The following is a 22429-nucleotide window of genomic DNA, read 5'->3' as shown; positions in this document are numbered from 1 at the left end:
CATACAACAATGACCTCAATGTTCTCAAATCACCCCATCTCCCTCCATTGGGGTGAACCCAAGAGGTCTTAAAGCAAATTAACTTTGGCAGATGGATATAACCCAATACCCCTCTTTTGCTCCTTGGAAATATCTTCATCTAACTATTGATACTTTTTCTCATTTTATTTGGGCTACTCCTCAGAAAGGGGAAGCCACCAAACATGTTGTTAATCATTGTATTCGAACATTTGCTGTCATGGGCCTGCCTTCTACGTTAAAAACAGACAATGGCCCTGCATATTGTAGTCGCTCCTTTGCTGAATTTTGTGACAAATGGCAAATTAAACATCTTTTTGGCATACCTCATAACTCTACGGGACAGGCCATAGTGGAGCGAGCAATTTTTACATTAAAATCTGCTTTGGATAAACATAAACAAACAGGAGGGATTCCTATAGGTCTCCCTGGTAAACAGGAATGGTTGAATAAAGTTCTGTTTACTCTGAATCATCTTAATATCACAGATTTATCAACTCCAGTAGATAATCATTTTGGAAGTAGAATGAGTCATCCCCAGCCACAGGTAATGTATAGATTATTGCCTAATCCCGAATGGCATGGACCTGTTCCTTATTGACGTGGGGACGGGGATATGCTGCTGTGCTTGCTCCTACAGGTCCAGTGTGGATTCCTGCTCGGTGTGTGAAACCGTGGAAGGATGGCGTGGCACCAAGGACTGAAAAACCCGATCCCAAACTTCTCCCTCAGCCTGCAGAACCCTCAGCAGGATCGGGACCGAGCACCTCGTCAGAAACATCAAGTGACCTGGGGGCAGATTAAGGCCCTCTCTGCTCAATCTACAAAATTGCTACAGGAAAAGGACATGCCACAGACACCAGAGAACTTTTTGGTAGCGGCATTTGCTTGTTTAAATGCTAATTCTGTAACTATTGTAATGTGTATTCTTTTTATGTGTATTTTTCCTCCTGGCGTGGCTACAGTGACTTTGCAAGATGGAATTCCAGAGCAAGGACTTTGGAAACAAAATTCCTATATATGGGATGTGCAAAATATCTCTCGATTAGTAAACAAGACTGATTGTTGGATCTGCATGCACGTTCCCCCACATGCCAAAGGAGGACTTTTAATACATGCTATTCCTTTTAATGAAACCGATGGAAACAACATCCTTGGTTCCCCGGAACACTACAAAAAGAAAATGTTAATTATACTATTTTAGCCATTGGTAGCAGACTTCAAGAAGTAGCGGGATATTGTTGGGAATTCATTAACCATACTAGGAAGGCATCTGTTGATGTTGGAAAGTATCCCTTTGTAACACGACATTCGTTCTTAACACTGCTATTGAGAGACATAATACCTTTCTGAATGCCACTATAATGGAACATCTTCATAATTTTACCTCTTATGGCTGTACATACCAATTAACTGGGTGTCCAGTAGTGGTAAGGGGAGGGTGTCCGACATGTGTGACCACCAGAGGTCTCTCTTTATGTAATTTAGTAAGATCAATGGTCAAACAATTAGCAGGGGGTGATAATCAAACAACTAACACATTAGGTAATGTTTGGATGTTATGTGGTAGGCGAGTATATCAACGTATCCCTGCATGGTGGTCCGGTCGTTGTACCTTGGGATATATTGCTCCCTCCGTAGTAGGGAGATATCTGATCATCAACCTAAAGGATGGTTACGGAATCGTAGAAATATAGATGTTCAAAATCCCATTAATCATTACACTGAGACCATGTTAGCAAGGGGTGTTATTCCTCCTTTAGGAGTAATGATGAATTATAGAGATTTACGTATCTTATCAAATTGGACTACTGCTTTATTCAATGCTACTATCAAATCCTTAAAATTGATAAATGAAGAAATGTTGCAAATTTGAGAGGTAGTTTTACAAAATCGTTATGCTTTAGATATTATTTTAGCAGCCAAGGGTGGTGGTATGTGCTTTAATCCATTCACATTGTTGTATATATATCACTGATCATAAAGCAAATATTTCAGCCACAATTGAGCACATGGAAAACATGATTGCAGATAATCCAATTGGTTCCACTATTCCGCAATCCCCATGGGAATGGTTATGGTCTTGGCTCCCAGATTTAATGGGTGCGACAAATAGTGCCCGTTATTTTAGTTATCATTGCCTTAATTTGCTGTTGCTGCTGCATGCAATGTTTGCCTGGTTTGTTGACGGTATTTCGTCCAAGAATTCGGCCCTCCAGATCTGAAGTTATGTATGCATACAAATTATTAAAAAATAAAGAATAAAATAAAAAAGAGGACATGTGGGGGTGGTTGCTTTCTCAGTAACTGGCAAGCCACACTGAGGAATGCAAACGTCAGCACAATGATCCTTAAAGACCCTTCCTCAGGAAGTGTGAGACATGAGATTTGTCACGTAAGCAGGTCACATTGTTTGCAGCAGGAAAACCATGAGCTGACCATGAGCTGTCCATATGGATAGCATACCCTATAGCATGAGCTTTGTTTAGCCAATCAACTACAAATGAACTTTGATCAATGAATCAGCTTCTGCCACGAAGACTGTAGAGATCAATAAAAGGGAGCTTCTTCCTGCCTAGGCGTCTTTCTTCATCACAACAACAGAAAAAAGCAGAAGGAACAAAGAGATAGAGGAATGTATACTCTGGAGCTTCAGAATAGGTCTTCAACTATGTAACACAATTTTTGTTCCTGGCTTCTAAATTTATAGTTTAGTTTATAGTTTATTGGATTTCTATACCGCCCGTCTCCCAGAGGACTCAGGGCGGTGTACAGCCACATTAAAACACATGAATTTATAAAATTTAAAACCAATTAAAACAAATATATACAATTTGGCCCTCAAATTAAAACACACATACACCCACTTAAAATTCATATTAGGACAGTCGGGCTTGCTGAAACAGGAAGGTCTTTAGGGCACGGCAAAAAGTACGCAAGTTGGGGCTAAGACGAAGCTCTAGGGGAAGATCATTCCAAAGGGCTGGTGCCCCCACAGAGAAGGCTCTACCCCTGGGTGTCGCCAGTCGGCATTGTTATTGTTAAGGATATTGGCGTTGTGTTACCAACCAGCAGAGTAAATGCACAAGGAAATGTTGCTGAGAGCAATGAATAAGAGATATGCAAACTGATTTATCAAAAGCTTACTTTATAGCAGAAAAACAGTCTCATAGTCTTTAAACAAATTCCAAGTCTTTGCCAGTTAAATCAGTCCAGTAGTTACAGATATCTTCTTACCAAACAAACATTAGTTGATTAGAATAACAAACTCACTCTGGTTCACAAACCACGATGGTAACAGATCCATCAAACGATGATTAGCAGATAGCAACTCCTCTCAATGGCAGCATATCATACTCTGGTAGCATATCACATCAGCTTCATACACAATGGCAGCATATCATAGCAGCAACTGAACACGTTACAATACCTTGCTTAAATACTCTCACAACCAGTGATTACCTAATTACAGCATGACTCAGCATTAAAGTCACATAATACATTTACAGATTAAAGTTACAGTACACATATATTGCCTGGACAACTTGTTAGGCTCAAACCACATCCTAACATTCTCCCCTTTGGACAGGTCAATATATACAGTTTAGATTCTTAATCCATAGCTTTCACAACACTCTGGCAAACTACGGTTGCTTTATAACGATCAGGTGGATACCTTTCTCTAGTAGATCTCCTAGGTAATACAGGACTTACTGCAGATGATCCATCTGACTCCTCCCCTAAAACTACCTCCTCTAAACCTACTTCCTGTTCTTCATCCTTGATAGAGAATTTTATATAATCTAAATCCTCAGGAATATCATCAGGAATATGATGATCTAAACTAACAGTATTATTATCATGTCTATAATCTGCACGCTCTAGTTTATCCCATCCTTCGTGCTCTAGAAATTTAGCACTTGCACTACAATAAACACTAGTAGTTCCCTGTGCCCAAAATCTAAAAGACCTATGATTTGATTCATAGCCAACGAAAAACATTTTTTGGCTCTCTGTTGATCCTTTCTCCTTAAACTAGATGGAATATTTACCTAAGTTGGGGCTCCAAATGTGTGTAAGTAACTAAGATTTGGTTTCCTCCCATGCCATAAGGTGAATGGTATTTCTCCTGTAGAGGAATGAACCACGTTGTTTAACACATGGTTAGCACACATAACAGCCTCACCCCATAAATTTTCAGGCAAACCAGAATCTGCCAACATAGTTCTAGTCATGGCTTGTAATGTCTGACCTCATCTCTCAATATAAAAATTATGTTGTGGTCTGTACGGCGCAGACCGTTTATGCTGGATCCCTGCATCCTGCAAAAACTTATCCAACCTTTGGTTGGTAAATTCTGTACCATTATCAGTCACTAAGCATTTAACCTTAAATTTCTGTTTCCTTTCCACAAAACGTAGCCAGTTGTTAATATGCTGGAATGTTTCACTTTTTATTTTCATTAGATAACAGAATCCGTATCTTGAATAATGGTCTACTATGCTCAGAATATAGCAGGCACCTCCTATGCTGGGTTTTTTGGGTCCAATTAGGTCTACAAACACTACCTCTAATGGATTTGTGGTTTTAAAACCATTAACACGGTTTGCTGGTATTACCCTACTTTTTTGCTGACTACAGGCATTGCAATTCAGATATTTACTACATGCTTGTAGTTTTATCCCTTCGGATAACTGAACTGTTTTCTTTAACGTCTTGAAATTTAAATGCCCAAGTCTCCAGTGTAACAGATGAATACATTCATCATGTGGTTTAACATTCTTATAAACAGACTTAGATTTAGCCATCAATACTGGGTTATCCCTTAAAACAAATAAATCATTTTCTAAACTTGCAGTAACAACCTTGTCATCTTTCTCAATAAAACACTTATCATTTTTAAATGTTACTGTAAACCCAAATTTCAGTAATGATTTAACAGATAATAAATTGAATTTTAACCCAGGAATATATAACATAGGTAATGGTTCATTAATAAATGACCAACGAGCAATACCCTCTCCAGCTACCTTAACCTTCCAGCCATTTGCTAGTTTAACATGTTGGTTACTCTTCTCCAGTTTAACAAAAAAAAAATCTATTTCTAGAAATAGATTGAGAAGCACCACTGTCAACAACCCAACAATCCTGGTTAACATCAGTAGTTGAACTGGATATAGCTAAATTACAACCTTCTTGGATCTAGTATTATTCCTAACAGGCATTTTCTTATTCTTACAATACTTAGCTATATGCCCTTTAGCCCCACAAGCAAAACAACGTTTTACAAAATAGGCAGTTGAGTACATTTTTTCTTCTTTTGGTTGTTGCACTCTCAACTGATCCCTTTCTTGTCTTCTTTTGGATTCTTCCAATAACCTACCAGTTATGCCAGCCAATGTCAGTTCATCTCTGGACAAAACCTCTAACGAAGAAACATAGTCGTCATAACTATCGTTCAAAGAAAAAAGAACTATAGAAACTTGTTTTAGTTCTGAGAAAACAAGTTCCTTTTCATGCAGCTCCTGGAAAATTCTGGTCATGGATTCCAAATGAGCCATCATATCTCCACCTTTAAGAAGATGTTGTTTAAATGATCTCCGTGTGAGATAAATATGAGCACCCACAGAGTCACGAACATATAGTCTCTTCAACTTGGCCCAACACCTAGCAGCAGTCTCTTCGCCACGAATATGGACAAGCTGCTTGTCACCTAGTGTTAGTCCAATAATGCAAAGAGCTCGTTCATTGTCTCTGTTAAACTTGGCTAATATCTTCGCATCTTCCTCATCAGCAGGATTCCATGCTGTTACATCCGGTGGATTATTAACAATATCCCACAGTCCTTCTCTACGCAAAAGTAGATTACATTTTGTAGACCAGGATACATAGTTTGTTCCATCCAGCCGGGTTATCATGGAAAAATTTGCTGCTTGTTCTAGTGCCATCTTCACTTGGATTGTTTATCACAAACAGTTTGTACTATTCACATTAACTCTCAGTTTAGCTTTTAACAATCCCTGTTATGGGCCCAGAGCCCTGTCGGCTCTGGGCCCATAACCAATGTTAAGGATATTGGTGTTGTGTTACCAACCAGCAGAATAAATGCACAAGGAAATGTTGCTGAGAGCAATGAATAAGAGATATGCAAACTGATTTATCAAAAGCTTACTTTATAGTAGAAAAACAGTCTCATAGTCTTTAAACAAATTCCAAGTCTTTGCCAGTTAAATCAGTCCAGTAGTTACAGATATCTTCTTACCAAACAAACATTAGTTGGTTAGAATAACAAACTCACTCTGGTTCACAAACCACGATGGTAACAGATCCATCAAACAATGATTAGCAGATAGCAACTCCTCTCAATGGCAGCATATCATATTCTGGTAGCATATCACATCAGCTTCATACACAATGGCAGCATATCATAGCAGCAACTGAACTCGTTACAATACCTTGCTTAAATTCTCTCACAACCAGTGATTACCTAATTACAGCATGGCTCAGCATTAATGTCACATAATACATTTACAGATTAAAGTTACAGTACACATATATTGCCTGGACAACTTGTTAGGCTCAAACCACATCCTAACAGTTATATTTCAACTGTTTATGTCTAAAGCTTATGCAAAAACAGCTATCTTCATCACAAACTTTGATTTTGTGACCACAACCTACAAAAGTTTCATATTTAAAGAGACAAAACAGGGAAATGTTTATCTTTTTAAACAGAGAAATAATAATATATACTTGCACAGCAAATACACAGAGACAGTCAAAACCACTCAAAAGGTTTCAGAAATCAGTAGATTTTCTAGATTTGCAGCTATACTCAAATTGCTTTCTTGAAGAAGCCCCCAAACATAGTTCCCCCATCATGTTTTCGTTATACTGTCCTTGGTAATGACATTCAAAGTCCAGCATATCCTGGTGAAAGCACTCACCTTGCTCCTCTGAGTAAGCACCTATGTTCTCCTTCAATTTGTCAAGATGAGCATCAAGGATAAAGACTTTGAGGGACATTCTGCATCCCATTTTGGCATAGTTCTTTATGAGTCTGAACCGGCTTATAGTTTTCAGCCTTGTGATTGCCTAGAAAGCCATGAACCACTGCAATGAAACTGTTACAAGCCAATTTCTCCATCCTATTCAGTTTTCTGGCAAATTCGTCACACTCTATGATCTTCTTTATTTGTGGTCTGATGAAGATATCACCTTTAATCTTTGCCTCTGACAGCTGTGGAAAGAGATTTTGGAGGTACTTGAAAGCTGCAGAGTCCTTGTCTAGAGCTGTGACAAATTGTTAGATGAGGCCTAACTTGCATCAGCATCTTCCAAGGGAATACCAGCTGCTTCTACCTTATGTTGTTTTTCTCCAGAGAGAACTCGGTCCACGGTGGCCAGTCCCTTCTGTGATAGTGCACCTTAGTGTCCTGGCTGTCCTAGAGGCAAAGAAAACAAGGAAACTTCATGAAATTGTCTTGGAGGCCCATCAGGAATCACACCATTTTGAAGTCTCCAATGACTTCCCAGTCATAGTCACCATACTTCAAGGCACTTAACTCAACAACATCTTGACACTGGGTCAAGATGCACAGAGTGAGCCATAGGGAGAGACGAGTACTTGTTCCTGTTATGAAGCAGCACAACTCTGAGACTCCTGGATGAATTGTCTATGAATAGGTGCTATTCACTTGGGGCTACAGGTGATTCCTAGAGCCTCAAATAGGCAGACAGGCCACATTGTTGTAGAAGCACAGTCCATCTTGCTGACTGAAGAAGTTAGAAAAACTTTGGTGATGCTTTCTCTGATCTGCGACTTTCACTTTCATCCAACAAGTTTCACTCCTTGAGCCTAGAGGTCAGAAGCTCAGCATGGGACTTGGTAAGACCAAGGTCTCTGATCAGAATACTGAAGTCTTTCTGGTTGGGGAAGTATGGTTTTTCTCCTCCGCCGCATGTGTGAAATTATAATCTGTATCTGCAATGTCTTCTTCTTCAGGAGAGAGAAACAACTTTGACTTGTTTCTCCCTCCTGAAGATGGCAGATCCCTCTCCAGAGCGGTGGGAACAGAAAGCTCAGAGCAGTGTGGTATTAGGGCGATGAAGGAATGTTTGGATATATGAGGTGCACTCTTGCCAATTCGACGTTTGGAAGGATCACATGATTATACCCAATTTTATTACCATTTTACCATGGCGATTAAGCAAATCACTAGCCTTGTTAAGTGAATCACTTTGTTGTTAAGTGACTCCAGCTTCCTCCATTGAGTTTGCTTGTTGGAAGCCGAGTAAAAATCTCACAAATCACAATTATGTAATTGCAGAATGCTGCAACTGTATAAATGTGAGCCGGATGTCAAGCACACAAATTCTGATCACATGACTGTGGGGTGTGACAGTCATAACTTTGAGGATGAGTCATAAATCATTTTTTCCAGCACCATCATATTGTGAATTGCCATTAAACAAATAGTCATAATTTAAAGGCTGCCTGTATTTTATGTCTTCTCCCTTCCTTTTTATACACCAGTAAATCAGGGAAGAGTCATCCTGAGTCTCTTCATAACAATATCTCCCTTTCCAGGACTCAGTTGTGTCTTCTTTGTTTACATATGTTTTCTGAATATTTGCTTCAAAACGGTCTCCCTAACTGTCTATAGAACCATACAATATGATGCAAGGGAGCAATCCCACTGTAGGTATCATGGAGGCTTTGGAATCTGATGATGACAGGAAGTCAGCTCCACAGGTGTCCAGTGGTCTTTGGCGGCACCAGTAGAACAGCCAACTAAGCTGAGGCAGAGGAGGTGGGGCTGGCAGGCAGGCAGAAGGAACAAGATTTCCCAATGCAAGAGTACATAGAGCAGAGTATAGGGAGGAGTAGCTGAGGTCAGTGATGTTACTTGTGAGAAAGCAGCCCTGCCTTCTTAAATGAGACATGTTGGAATGTTCTTACTCAAGAGGAGCTTTGAGTTAGAACTGATGTTGGAAACTACCATCTATTAGTGCAAGTCTCTTTGCCTCACTTCGCCTCACTTCGCCTCACTCCTAGTATGATAGTAAGACAAAGGTGATGTTATGAGGACATGTCTTCAGCCAACAGTAAATAAATTGTCTTTGAACTGGGTGGGGTAAGTAGGCTACATGGGAGTCTATAGCTTTAAGGCTAACAATGTGGTGCCAATTTCTATATAGCTACCATGATCTGTATATATCAACTTGGGATACTGGAACTATTTCCACACAGTTATACAAACATTTAACTTAATAATCACATGATTCACCTAACACCTGCAGTGATTTGCCTAACAACAATGGCAAAAAAGTTGGTAAATGGGGCAAAACTCACTTAGCCTTGTTGAGCATTTCTGGGCTCAATTGAGGTTGTAAGTCAAGGGCTTGCTTTTACAGAACTAAACTACCAGTGTTTTGAAGAACCAAAGAAGTATAATTTGTAATAAAATTGAAAAAAGATATTTGAACAGGGAAGGATAACAAACAAACAGTACATTTGTAGCTGTACTTTGACACATCCTCAGTAACCCCTTTGGACATAGTCCCAAGTTAACTTGGGTTAATGGTATCACAGATTTTAACCAAAGAAACATATAAGCAAAAAATTAAAATCTTGCCAATTTAATTTCAGTCTAATTCAGAAGAATTGAATTTACAGTATAACTTCCATCATGGGCAACATTGATACTTTCTTTAAACAAAGACACTCAGACTTTGCAACCATTGGATAACTGTATGTGTGTTGATTTTTTTAAGCTATTATTCTTATGAATTAGAATTTTAAGTGCTACTGAGGCATTGCTTTTCTGCATTTATCTGTAAGTATAATAATGATGGTTCTACTGTTTATATATTATATACAGTATTAACTGTTAGAAAGAAATGCTTTAGCACGTGCTGGCATACCATTTTTCTACTATTATTAAAGCAGTCTGTCTGTCTTCAGGCATCTGCACAAACCTGAGAAATAAAGATGCTACTACTTTATTGCATTGCATTTCATGAGTTGACCTCTTAAAGACGTCACACATTTTGTACATGGAAATTTGACAAAAGACAGGCTATTTTAACAAATAGCAGAGGTGCTGTCTTCATATTCATACATGTACCAAAGACCTTCTGAATCATTTTTCAAACACACACTGTGTTACTATCTCTAACAATTTTCCTATCCTAAAATTACTCTTAATCACAAATAAATCCCATTCAGCACAAATCCTTACACTGGGAAAAAGAGAAGGAAGGGAAGAAGCATAGTTGATTCCAGATGCTAGGAGCACTATCACAATATTTTTATTTATACTGTATTTCATGTCTTTAGACCACCCATCTTCCTCAAGGATAATACAGGTAGACTTTTTTACTAATAGGAAAACATCTAAAAAGAAGAATCTTTTCAATTGTATTCCATTAATGCACTCCAACCAAACCAAAAATAAACGAGCTAGCTAATAGCACTTGGAATCTCACTGGGATCTGGTGATTCTAGAATGTTGGGAGATGGCAAATGGAAAAGTTCTTATTCTCTCAAAAATTTAAAAATCTTTCTTCGTATAGAAATATTTGTGAAATTCTAGTACTAACAACTGTCCAGCAGATGGTAGCATTGGCATAAAGTTGTTCAAGAAAATCAGCTACAGTAATCATTGCTTCATATTTTGGTTCTAAATTTGATTTATCAATTTATCACTTCATCAAAAACAATGAATTGTTCCTCATTTATTTTATTTGAAAAAAATGACATATTTTATCAGTAATTTATGCAACATTGTAATGTGCAGCATTTATACAATATTTAGCGTATTTTCCTTTTTGTATGCATTCAAAATTTAGCTATCTGCTGGAAATTCATGGGCAGCAGCTTTTTGCCTTATTCAGCAATCCAAACATCACAGTTTTTTAAAGCTAAAAGTAACAGAATCACGTTTTTGCATTTTACATAGTAGAGCAGTATTTCCCAACTTGATTTGCTCCGCATGTATTGGATTACAATGTGCCCATTTCAGCAGTATAGAACCTGGCTCTTAAGTATTTGTTACTAGCTATGATGCCAAAATGATGAATATGCATTATGACACCTTACTGTGATATCAGATGTCAATATATACATGGCAGAATGTGTTTTGATGTAACACATTTTGTCACACAAACACCCTTCACAGATGTCATTTTCCTTCACTAAAATAGTTAATATTTTTATTAATAATATTAATAATTTTACAATACTCTATCACTGTATGCCTAGTTTTCTGATTTCTGGGACTGAAAATCTCAGTATATCAGATCACATTAGGGAAAGCAGTTTTAGAGCATTCAGAATCCTTCTCATCAATCTTCTAACAGGGCTACAAATAACAGTGCTATAAATTGGCCAATACTGATCTGTTTGGGGGGGGTGGGAGTGAGGCTTAATAAGATCTGATAGACACAAAAATTGCTGCAAATCTGCCCTTAAATATACCCCTGACCATAAGGCTCCATTGGTAAACAGCACAAGCTATATAAACTACAGGAAAAACTAACTGCTGGCGACAGAATTAAAAATGGGTCAATGTGGAAAAAAATATTAACATGCTCCTATTTTTGATATGACATCACAGAGTGCCCTATAGCAGGGGTCCCCAACTCCCATACCATGGCCCACTACCAGGCTGTCACCTATTTGGAACTGGCCCCTCAAGTGGCAGGCCAGTGCATACACTCGTGCAGCTCAATTTGTGCAAGTAGCATGCTGGCACATGTGCACACAGCTCGACTTGTGCAAGTCAAGCTGCACGCACATGTGCATGCATGCTGGCCCACTGCTCATGCAAGTTGAGGTCCGCATACTCGTGCACGCCAGCTTGCTACTCGCATGGCCTAGTTACCCTTTCCCCTTTCACCAGGCTGCCAAGCCGCAATGGTTGAGGACCACTGCCCTACAGCATCTGATAAACTTGAGTCTATGATGAGAGGCCTGAATACATGGAACTTAGCTTTCACTATCCAAAAGACTGTGGTATGCCTTCCTAATTATACTAAGTTCTTTAAGAAAGAAGACATAGCTTCAAACTAACTTCTGGCTTGCTAGCAAAATCCAAGATATCATAACTGGATTATGGCCCTAGACTGGGGAAAAGAAGTAACTCTCTCCAGTAAGGTTAGTTTTCTTTTGGTTTATATGACATGCAATCTATGTATATCATCTCAAAATTGTGGAAATCCATAGCAAAACATGACAAATCATATGGCTTCTTCATGAAATGAAACAAGACGGAAAGAAATGCTTTCTACAACTCCAACATACCAAGGATAATGTTGTGAAGAGGAACTGTTACAGTAGTAGTGCAGATTATATCTCTATTACCCATCAATTAACTTTCTTCACACGGATCTGAATAACATCTCTCAAAGGGAAAAGGAGTCTTTGCAATCTAAATCAGACTAGGCCAGGTGTCTGCATCCTTAAAACACTCAAAAGAGCCATTTGGACCAGGGGTGAAATGCTCCCTGTTCAGACCGGATCGCCCGATCTGGTAGCAATGGAGGTGGGTGGTTCAGAGAACTGGTAGCAAAAATCCCTGCCTCCCCCCATGCCCAGCCGAGCCGCACAATCATCAAAGGCTTTTAAAAGAAAAAAACCCTTTTTTTCTTTTAAATGCCTCTGACGATCCAAGCTGAGTTGCCTGATCGGCAGAGGCTTTTTAAAAAAACTCTGCCGATCAGGCAACTCGGCTGGGATCGTCAGAGGCATTTAAAAGAAAAAAAGGGTTTTTTTCTTTTAAATGCCTCTGACGATCCCAGCCGAGTTGCCTGATCGGCAGAGGCTTTTTAAAAAAGCCTCTGCCGATCAGGCAACTCGGCTGGGACCGTCAGAGCCTTTTGAAAGCATTTTTTTACAACCTCTTCGCTGAAGAGGTTGTAGAAAAAATAGTTTTAAAAGTAAAAAAAAAATTGGCCACACCCACCCAGTCACATTACCCCCCCACCAAGCCACGCCCACAGAACCAGTAGTAACAAATTTTAGATTTCACTACTGATTTGGACCCGCTTCCCACAGAAAACACCGGGCGCCACAAAACACTTCCCATGCCTATTTCTTGAGCGGCCACAAAACTAGCATATGTAGTTGAATTAAATGTTCTGTTTTTTTCTGAAACTTTTCTTTTCTTGGATTTATCCATGCTAGGCCTACTGGGGGTTGAAAAGCTCAATAAATCGCATGCCGGCAGGTGTCGCACATTGACAGTTGTGACGCATATTTTGAGTGACAGGGAGCTGCAGCAGAGGGGTGAAAGAGCCACATACGGCTCCAGAGCCACGGGTTGCTGACCCCTGGACTAGGCAAATTCGGGCAGCTCTATATAAAATTCTTCTTTAATAGAAAAGGCTTTTGAGAGTGTAAAATGGGTATATAGACCACTGAGAATTGTTTTCAAAAATATGTATTAAACTATATTGGCTGAATGAAAATGAACAATATGTATGTATTTTTGTAAGGTTTCACAATTCACATGATCTTATGCTTGGTAACTTTCTAAGGATACCAATGTTGGTATTCCTGCTAGGTCCTATGCTTCGTTTTATGCTATTCTATCAGAATAAATAACAGCATTCTACAATTTTTATCTCCAAAGCCACAGTATAACATACAAGTATTTTCTTCTTTGTATTATTTTTGTTGTTTTAAAATATGACTATTTAAAACATACACTTTGTTCTAAGTCCATTCTCATACTATTAGCATAGCGTATTCTTTGATTGTAAATAAAAAAAACTATAGAAGTGCTCTAGAAACTCAGTACAGGTAGTCCTCGACTTACAACAGTTTCAAAGTTGCAATGGCACTGAAAAAAGCAACTTATGATAATTTTTTTCATTTATGACCATTGTAGCATCCCAGTAGTCACGTGATTTATATTCAGATGTTTGATGACTGGTTCATATTTATGATGGTTGCAGTGTCCTAGGGTCATGTGACATTTGCAATCTTCTGACAACCAAAGTTAATGGGGAAGCCAGATTCACTTAACAACTGTGTTACTAATTTAACATCTGCAGTGAATCACTTCACAAATGTAGCACGAAAAGTCATAAAATGGGGCAAAACTCACTTAACAAATTTCTCATTTAGCAACATAAATTCTGGGCTCAATTGTGGTTGTAAGTCGAGGACTACAGGGCTAAGCCAAGGATGAAGCTGATCTCATCTGACAAAAAAGCAACAACTACGTGGAATTGGCAATGATAGTGACCTTTACTCCCCTATGAAAAATACCTATTCCAGGATCCTGGGAGCCATTGCATCAGGAACCTCAGAAAGCCTCTTCAGCTAAAAGCAACAAAATATAAACTGATAATTGCCCCATGCTATTTCCAACTGTCTTGGGTGTACCATATAGACTCAGCATTGAAAGATTATTGGCATAATAGGGGGAAAATGATTTTTAAAATAATCAAAAATTTATAAGAAACCCAAACATACCAATCCTTATTAGATGACGAGTTTTGAATATTGTTGAGTGATACCAAAAAGTTAGTGATGCTTTTGTTTCTTCTTCCACAATCTATTTTGTTTTATATATCAAACATTCCTAACTGCAGTACTTCCAATTTATCAAATCATATGTATACTAGGCCTATAGTTTTCATCTATTTAAAAATTAGTGATGTATTGCTCATTTACCATTATTCAAGTAAGGAAATTAATATTAGAAGATCAACAAGTTAACATGTATGGGTTTTCTAAAATCAATGCTATTTAAACTATTAAGCTATTTAAACTGACTTTTAAAACTATTTTTAAACTATTAATGTATCAATCAGACTCAGACTCTGATTACTTCTCATTACTTCATTTTGGTTCCTCAGACTCTGACTGAAAAACTAAGGAAATTTTAAAAGCTTTTCTGCAATCTCACCATTATACTTCAGTAATACATTCATATATTTGTCATAAAAATGATTAATATACTGCTGCTTCTGGTCTCTTTAGATAAATATTTTTATTTGTATTAAATCATGACAGTAATTTAAGTTTAAGCATCTTTTATTGTTCTAAATAAATATTTTATAGAACTTTATAGCTTGCCTTTTATAGCTTTTTCTAGTCTGCACATTAATTACCCGGTCATCCTACTGGATATATGGTACATTCCTTCAATCTAGTATGCATTTTATATGAGCATCTTCATTTTAAAGTATTCTGCATAAATTTAGGTATCTTGTTAATTCCTTTTAATATCATTTTAGCACCCAGTTTTTTAAATCTTATTTTCTTTTATTTTAATTTGACTGCACTAAGCTCAGGTGAGGTGGGCTCGGATGAGGCTTCAGGGCTGTGCTGAGGAATATGTTCAATACCTAATGGACAAAATTGCTCAGATTTGTTCCCAGTTAGATCCCACGCATGGGGAAAGTCCATGTGAGATGCCTGAGGAGAGGTCTTGCCCAGTTATTCGGGAACAGTTTGACCTTTTTGGACCTGAGGAAGTGGACAGGGTCTCCAGTTAACAATCTCAGTGCCACCAACTGTAAGTTAGATCCTTGTCCCTCCTGAATGGTGGGACAAGTATCTCCAGGACTTCCACCAGTCACTAACAGGTGGGCTCACGCAATGATTAACTCATCACTGAAGGAGGGGATATTTCCAGGGTCTTTAAAGGAGGCCCTGGTTTGCTCCCTCCTTATAAAATCATCACTTTATCCCATCTGCTTTTATCCCATCTGCTTTTTGTCCTGTTTGCTATCTTCCTTTCCTAGGGAAGGTGGTGGAAAAGGTGGTTGCCTGGCAGCTTCAGAGAGTCCTGGCTGAAAAGGTTATCTGAATCCATTTCAGTCAGGATTCAGTTCGGTTATGGGATGAAAACAGCATTTAACCTGCTTGTTGATTATCTTTTCTGAGAGTGGGATGGGGGTAGTGCAATCATCCTCACTCTCCTTGTCCTCTCAGCCTTCGATACCATCGACCATAGTTTTTTTTTTTTTTGTTTTGTTTTGTTTTTTTTAATTTTGATTTATATGCCGCCCTTCTCCGGAGACTCAGGGCGGCTTACAATGTGCTCAGCAATAGTATGTCTTTGGGCCAACTATGGGGGCTGGGTAGCATTGTTTTACATTGGTCTGTCTCCTTTCTTCAAGGCAGATCCAAATCAATCTTAACAGGGAGAGATCCAGCCCACAGACACTATTTTGTAGCATGCCGCAGGGATCAGTATTCTCTCCACTCTTTTTAAACATTTACATGAAGCCACTGGGTGAGATCACCCATCAACATGGGTTGAGGTATCTGCAGTACACGGATGATACTGCACTCTGTACTTTTGCTCTTAGTGACCCAAGTGATGCTTAGCTGCCCTCTTGCAATGCCAGGAGGTTATAGGGACCTAGATGGGGAACAACAGGCTTTGACTGAACCTTGGCAAGACAAAATGGCTTTGGGTTCATGGAGTCCCTAGATTTGGAATTTTGACAACTTTAATTCTGGATGGGTGGCATCACCCCAAACAGATCCAGTCTACACTTTGGGGGTTCTCTGTGACTTATACTCCTGGTCAAAGAGCAGGTGGCAGAGCCTTTGCACAACTTTGGGTTGTGCACCAGTTGTGACCTCTCCTGGATCAAGAGTCCCTGCACTCAGTAATTCAAGCCCTAGACATCTCGCTTTCGGACTAGTGCAAAATGCTCTACATGGGGCTACCCTTGAAAAGCATTTGGAAGCTCCAACTGGTGCAGATGCGGGAAGAGATGGGCAACCAATAAATTTAATAAATATATAAATGAATGAACAAAATAAGTTAACATAGGGTATACTGAAGGATATTTGTAAACAATGGACCCAGAAGTTAATTTTAAAAATATATTTATTTATTTATTTTTTTATTTTACTTCAGATTTATATACCGCCCTTCTCCCTAGGGACTTAAGGCGGTGTACAGCCAAGTAAAAACACATAAATACATAATACATCAGATTAAGAACAGATTAAAAGGAAATATCTCAATTTGGCCCAAAATTTAAAAAGACAAACGAATTTAAAATCATTTAAAATCATTTAAAAGGATTTGTTAGGCCAGCCCGGCTTGTTGAAAAAGGAAAGTTTTAAGGGAATGGCGGAAGGCACGAAGGTCTTGGATTCTCCTTATCTCTGGGGGCAGTTGATTCCAGAGGGTGGGAGTCCCCACAGAGAAGGCCCTCCCCCTGGGGGTCACCAGCCTGCATTGCTTGGCTAATGGCACCCCGAGGAGGCCCTCTCTGTGGGAGCGCACGGGTCGATGGGAGGTCGTCAGTAGCAGAAGGCGGTCTCGAAGATAACTAGGTCCTATGCCATGGAGCGCTTTAAAGGTGGTAACCAACACCTTGAAGCGCACCCGGAAGACCACTGGGAGCCAGTGCAGCTCGCACAGGAGCGGTGTTATGTGGGAGCACCATGCAGCTCCCGTAATTACCCGCGCGGCTGCACTCTGGACCAGTTGGAGCCTCCGGGTGCTCCTCAAGGGGAGCCCCATGTAGAGAGCGTTGCAGTAGTCCAGGCGAGAGGTGACGAGGGCATGAGTGACTGTGCACACGGAATCCCGATCAAGAAAGGGGCGCAACTGGTGAATCAGGCGAACCTGACAAAAGGTCCCCCTGGCAACAGCCATCAGATGTTCCTCCAAGGACAGCTGTGCATCCAGGAGGACACCCAGATTGCGCGCCCTCTCCACTATATAACATTATACACAGATTGTATTTAAAAATGATATGGAAAAAGAGCAAGTTTTACCAGATAAGACTGAGTCTGAATTTGAAAGTTAAATTAAAAGTGATGGGCTATGGGAATGATGTGGTAGGAGATGCTATATTGGATATATAAATGAAATACATATCTTACCAATCCAATACAGTGATCTGGGTAATTTTCTTATATTGGATTTATAAAACAGATTTGTTAATGTTGTGAAGAATTATGAGAAGAGACAAAGAAAAATGACAAGGATTTTCCAAGAATTTACAGAACTTTGAGGGGATTGAGAATCAAGATTGTTAAAAGGAAGAAAAATAAAATTGGTTAATTTGATCAAAGTTAGTTAATTTGATTAATGGGCTTTTTCCTGGCCAGGATTGAACAATGTGCCTTTAAAGATTTTTTTATGGATAAGACATGAAATATGGGAAGAAGAGACCATTTGTTGTATTTTAAGGGAAAGCAATGTTGCTAAGATTCCTAATTCTTGCTATTTCTATTTTTTTCTTTTTTTCTGAACTTTCTATTTTTTCTTCTTATACTTTTATTTTTCTTAGCTTGTATTTGTTCTTTTTAATTTGTAATGTTTTATAAAATAGGCGTTGGACTTACCCTGAACGCTCTTTCTCCGGGGGCTGCGGAGTGGGTCAGGAGTGGGATGATACAGTCAGTCTGACCAATTACTGAGTCGAATTGCTTTGGCCACGCCTCCTCAGGCCTCCATTGCTTCCAGTTTGTTCGACGAAGGCAAATCTAAAAGACATGCTCCAACAATAGTTAGTCAGAAAGGAGAGGTCACAGGTGGGAGGGGCTGACCCACTCCGCAGCCCCCGGAGAAAGAGCGTTCATGGTAAATCCAACGCCTCTTCTCCCAGTAGGCTGCGGAGTGGGTCAGGAGTGGGACATACCCAAGCTCGACAGCCCTACGAGTGGGAATCCTGCGACTTAGGAGGCCTCGGTGCCAGGTGTACCTGTTGGAGAACCCTCCTGCCAAAGGAAGCCTCCGCAGAGGCATACACATCCAAACGATAATGTTTAATAAAAGGGACAGGAGTAGTCCAGGTAGCTGCCCGGCAAATGTCCTCAAGGGAGGCCTGCGTGGCCCAAGCAGCGGTGGTAGCTGCACTGCGGGTGGAATGAGCAGTGATGCGCTTTGGAGGGACAAGGGAGCATGACTCATAAGCCCATGCAATACAAGCACGAATCCAATGGCCAATAGTGGCCGAGGAGGCTTTGGATCCCAACGAGGCAGGTTAAAAGGAGAGAAAAAGTGCCTCAGAATGTCTGGATGGAGCTGTCCACAACTTGTAAATCTTAATAGCCCTGCGGACATCCAGAGTGCGCCATCTGAATTCTAGAGGATGGGAAGGGTTGGGGCAGAAATTAGGAAGGACAATTTCTTGCTCCCGGTGAAATCTGGAATTAATCTTAGGTACGAAGGCAGGGTCCAAACGAAGGACAACTCTGTCTGGGTGGATGATACACAAATCAGGTCTGATAGAAAGGGCCGCTAGTTCTGATATGCGGTGGGCCGACGTGATGGCTACCAGGAAGGCAACCTTCAGAGTAAGGAACCTAAGACTTGCTGTACGTAGAGGCTCAAATGGAGGTTCGGTAAGTGCCTTCAACACCTGCGGCAAGTCCCAGGTCGGGTATCTGTGAATCACAGGTGGGCGGAGATTCCGAACTCCCCGTAGAAACCGTCTGATGGAAGCATGGTGAGATAACGACACCCCGTCACGAGGAGACAGTACCGTGGCAAGAGCAGCAACATGACGCTTCAGAGTGTTGTGCGCCAGTCCCCTACGGAAGCCATTGTGGAGGAACTCCAGCACCTGCGGAACAGAAGCTGACAGGGGATTAATCTCGTACGCAGAGCACCAAGAGATAAATACCTTCCACGTGATGTTGTAGACTCTGATGGTGGACTCCCTTCTGTCTGCCTGCATGATTTGGATGACTTCAACGGAGTAGTGGGCTTCACTCAGGAGGAGCCCCTCAACAGCCAGGCGGTCAGATCGAGCCACTGGGGCTCTGGGTAGTTGATCGCCCCCTGGCTGAGAGACACCCTCTCCTGGGGCAACTGCCAAGGCCGTGCTGCAGATAGTGCCACGAGGTCGGAAAACCAAGGCCTTCTTGGCCAATGGGGCGTGGCGAGGATGACCTTTGCTCCCTCCGCCACGATCTTGCGTAGTACCCATGGAATTAGAGCCAGAGGGGGAAACGCATAGAGCAACTCCCATGGCCACAGGCAGTGAAGGGCATCTGTGTTCTCCGCACCCGGAGCTGGGTAACAGGTGAAGTATCGGGGAAGTTGCGCATTCGCAGAAGAGGCAAACAGGTCTATCTGAGGTTGCCCAAACCGGAGACAAATGTCGTGAAATAGGTCGGGGTGAAGGCGCCATTCCGATGCGTCCATCGTGGTCCGGCTGAGGAAATCTGCTTGGAGATTGTCCTTGCCCGCAATATGATCTGCTCGAAGAAAGATGAGATGTTTCTCCGCCCAGGTGCTGATAAGAAGAGCTTCCTTCATCAACAATCTGGACCTTGTCCCTCCCTGGCGATTTACGTGGGCTTTCACCGCCATGTTGTCGGTAAGTATTAGAATGTGATGACCTTGTATGGAAGGTCGAAATGCCTGCAGCGCCAGGTGTATCGCTCGGAGATCCAGTAAGTTTATGTTGGACTGGGCCTCCTTGGGGGACCAGCGGCCCTGGGCCACTTGAGAGCCGAGGTGTGCTCCCCACCCAAGCAGACTGGCGTCGGTCGTAATGGTGAGAGGTTGAACGTCCGAGAAAATGCAACCTTTGTCCAGGGCCAGGGACAGCCACCAGCACAATGACTGGCGGATGGACAGGGGAACCCTGATCTTGAACCAGGAAACTGCGGTCTTGTTCCTTTGATGCGGAAGTAACAGCCATTGGAGGCTGCGTGCATGTAAGCGAGCCCAGGGAACAATGTTTATACACGATGCTAACTTCCCCAGTAGGCGGGTCAGTTTGAGTTTGGACACCGTGGGTTCCCTGAGAAGCTGACGTATGAGGAACCTGAGGTTGTCCCTCCTCTCAAGAGAGAGGAAGACCTGCCCTGCTTGAGAATCTATGATGGCCCCTAAATGAGTCAAGCGTGTCTGGGGTGTTAACTGGCTCTTGGGCACGTTGACCAGGAACCCGTGCGCCTGTAATACTTGTAAAGTCAGCTGTAAGTCGGCCTGGGCTCTCTGGAGGGATGATGCCTGTACCAAAATATCGTCCAGGTAGGCCTGAAGCCTCACTGGAACTGACCTTAGATATGCCACGAGAGTCGCCATAATCTTGGTGAAGCTGCGCAGGGCCGATGCCAGTCCGAAGGGAAGGACACGGTATTGCAGATGGCGCCCGCGTAGCTGAAACTGAGATACCGGCGATGAGCCGGGAGGATTGGGATATGCAGGTATGCCTCGGACAGGTCTATGGAGGCGAGAAAGTCTCCTGGCCGGACCCCTTCCAGAATGGTTTTCAAGGTACTCATTTTGAATCTCCGATATACAAGATGGGTGTTCAGAGATTTTAGATTTAGAATCACTCTCAAGCCCCCCAAGCGTTTTGGAACCACAAAGAGAATCGAGTAAAGTCCCTGTCTCCACTGGTCTGGAGGAACCTCCTCCACAGTTCTGATCTCTAAAAGATGTTGAATTGCAAACTCCATTAGACGACGCTTGCGGAAACAAGTGGAGACAGGGCAAGGCACAAAGTGGCTCGGGAGGCTGGAGCGAAATTCCAGGGGGAGGCCAAATTCTATAGTATGCAGCACCCATTGATCGGTGGTGCTGCGGGCCCACCTGTCCAGAAAGAGGCTCAGCCTGCCTCCAATGGGCGCCGTGAGGGGACAGTCATTTTTGTCGGCGGAACTGGCGATTGCCCGTTCCACGCGAGGATCGTTTTGGGGGACCAAAAGATTTAGGTCTGTCTCGAAAGGACCCTCTATCTTGGGGACGAAAGGAGCCCTGAGCATATGCTGACTAGAAGTGTCCTGAGAATAATATCTAGCCTGAGGCCTGCGATAATATGGGGTGGCCCTGCGGTAGGCTCGTCTGGTAACCGAAGGCAGTACCTTTTTCTTATCCCTGACCTCGACTAAAAGGGGCTCAAGAGACTCTCCAAACAGCTTAGACCCCGAGTACGAGGTGGAGGCCAAGTGCCATTTTGTTTTGCGATCAGCCAGCCATTGTCGCAGCCACAACAAACGCCGTGAGGTGATGGAGGAAGCCATAGCCCGAGAGGCGTATTTGGCCGCATTAAGTGTGGCATCAGAGGCAAATTGGGAGGCTGCTATTATCTTGTTCAGATCTTGGTGAACCCTAACGTCCTGGTCTGGCAGTAGAGACTGGAGCTGCTGGAGCCACAATAGAGAGGACCTAGAGAAAAAGGAGGCCACAGTAGCGGCATGTATTGCCCAAGCCGAAGCTTGGTGGGTCTTCTTAAAGGATGAATCAAATTTACGGTCCTCAGGTTTAAGTCCCTCAGAGGCATCCCCAGAAATGTAAGGTGACGGGCAAGCAAGAGATGCCACCGGACCATCTACTGTGGGAACCTGCAAGAGATTCGCCAAGGAAGGGTCCATATTATAGTTGCGGTGGTCAGCTCCACTAGGAGTGGGAAGGGAAGCCAGATTGGCCCATTGTTTTCGCACCACGTCCATGAACTG

The 22429-nt window shown here is 41.6% G+C and overlaps 1 long non-coding RNA gene across 2 annotated transcripts in view; it reads right to left on the bottom strand.

The window, feature by feature from the left end:
• Positions 1-22429, bottom strand: part of LOC117655534 (uncharacterized) — a 45026-nt gene that overhangs the window by 5854 nt on the left and 16743 nt on the right. Inside the window, exon 3 of one of the 2 annotated variants that reach the window (XR_015728906.1) lies at positions 3153-7463. The exons of the other annotated variant lie outside the window; for it this stretch is intronic. This is a non-coding gene — a long non-coding RNA (uncharacterized LOC117655534). Of the gene's footprint in view, positions 1-3152; positions 7464-22429 lie in introns of those variants that run through there. 2 annotated transcript variants of the gene reach the window in all.

The sequence above is a fragment of the Pantherophis guttatus genome, chromosome 7 (genome assembly GCF_059756535.1).
Source record: "Pantherophis guttatus breed Tessera chromosome 7, ASM5975653v1, whole genome shotgun sequence".
NCBI lineage: Eukaryota > Metazoa > Chordata > Lepidosauria > Squamata > Colubridae > Pantherophis > Pantherophis guttatus.
The sequence above is the reverse complement of the archived record's forward strand: the minus strand, read 5'-3'. Positions and strand labels throughout refer to the sequence as shown.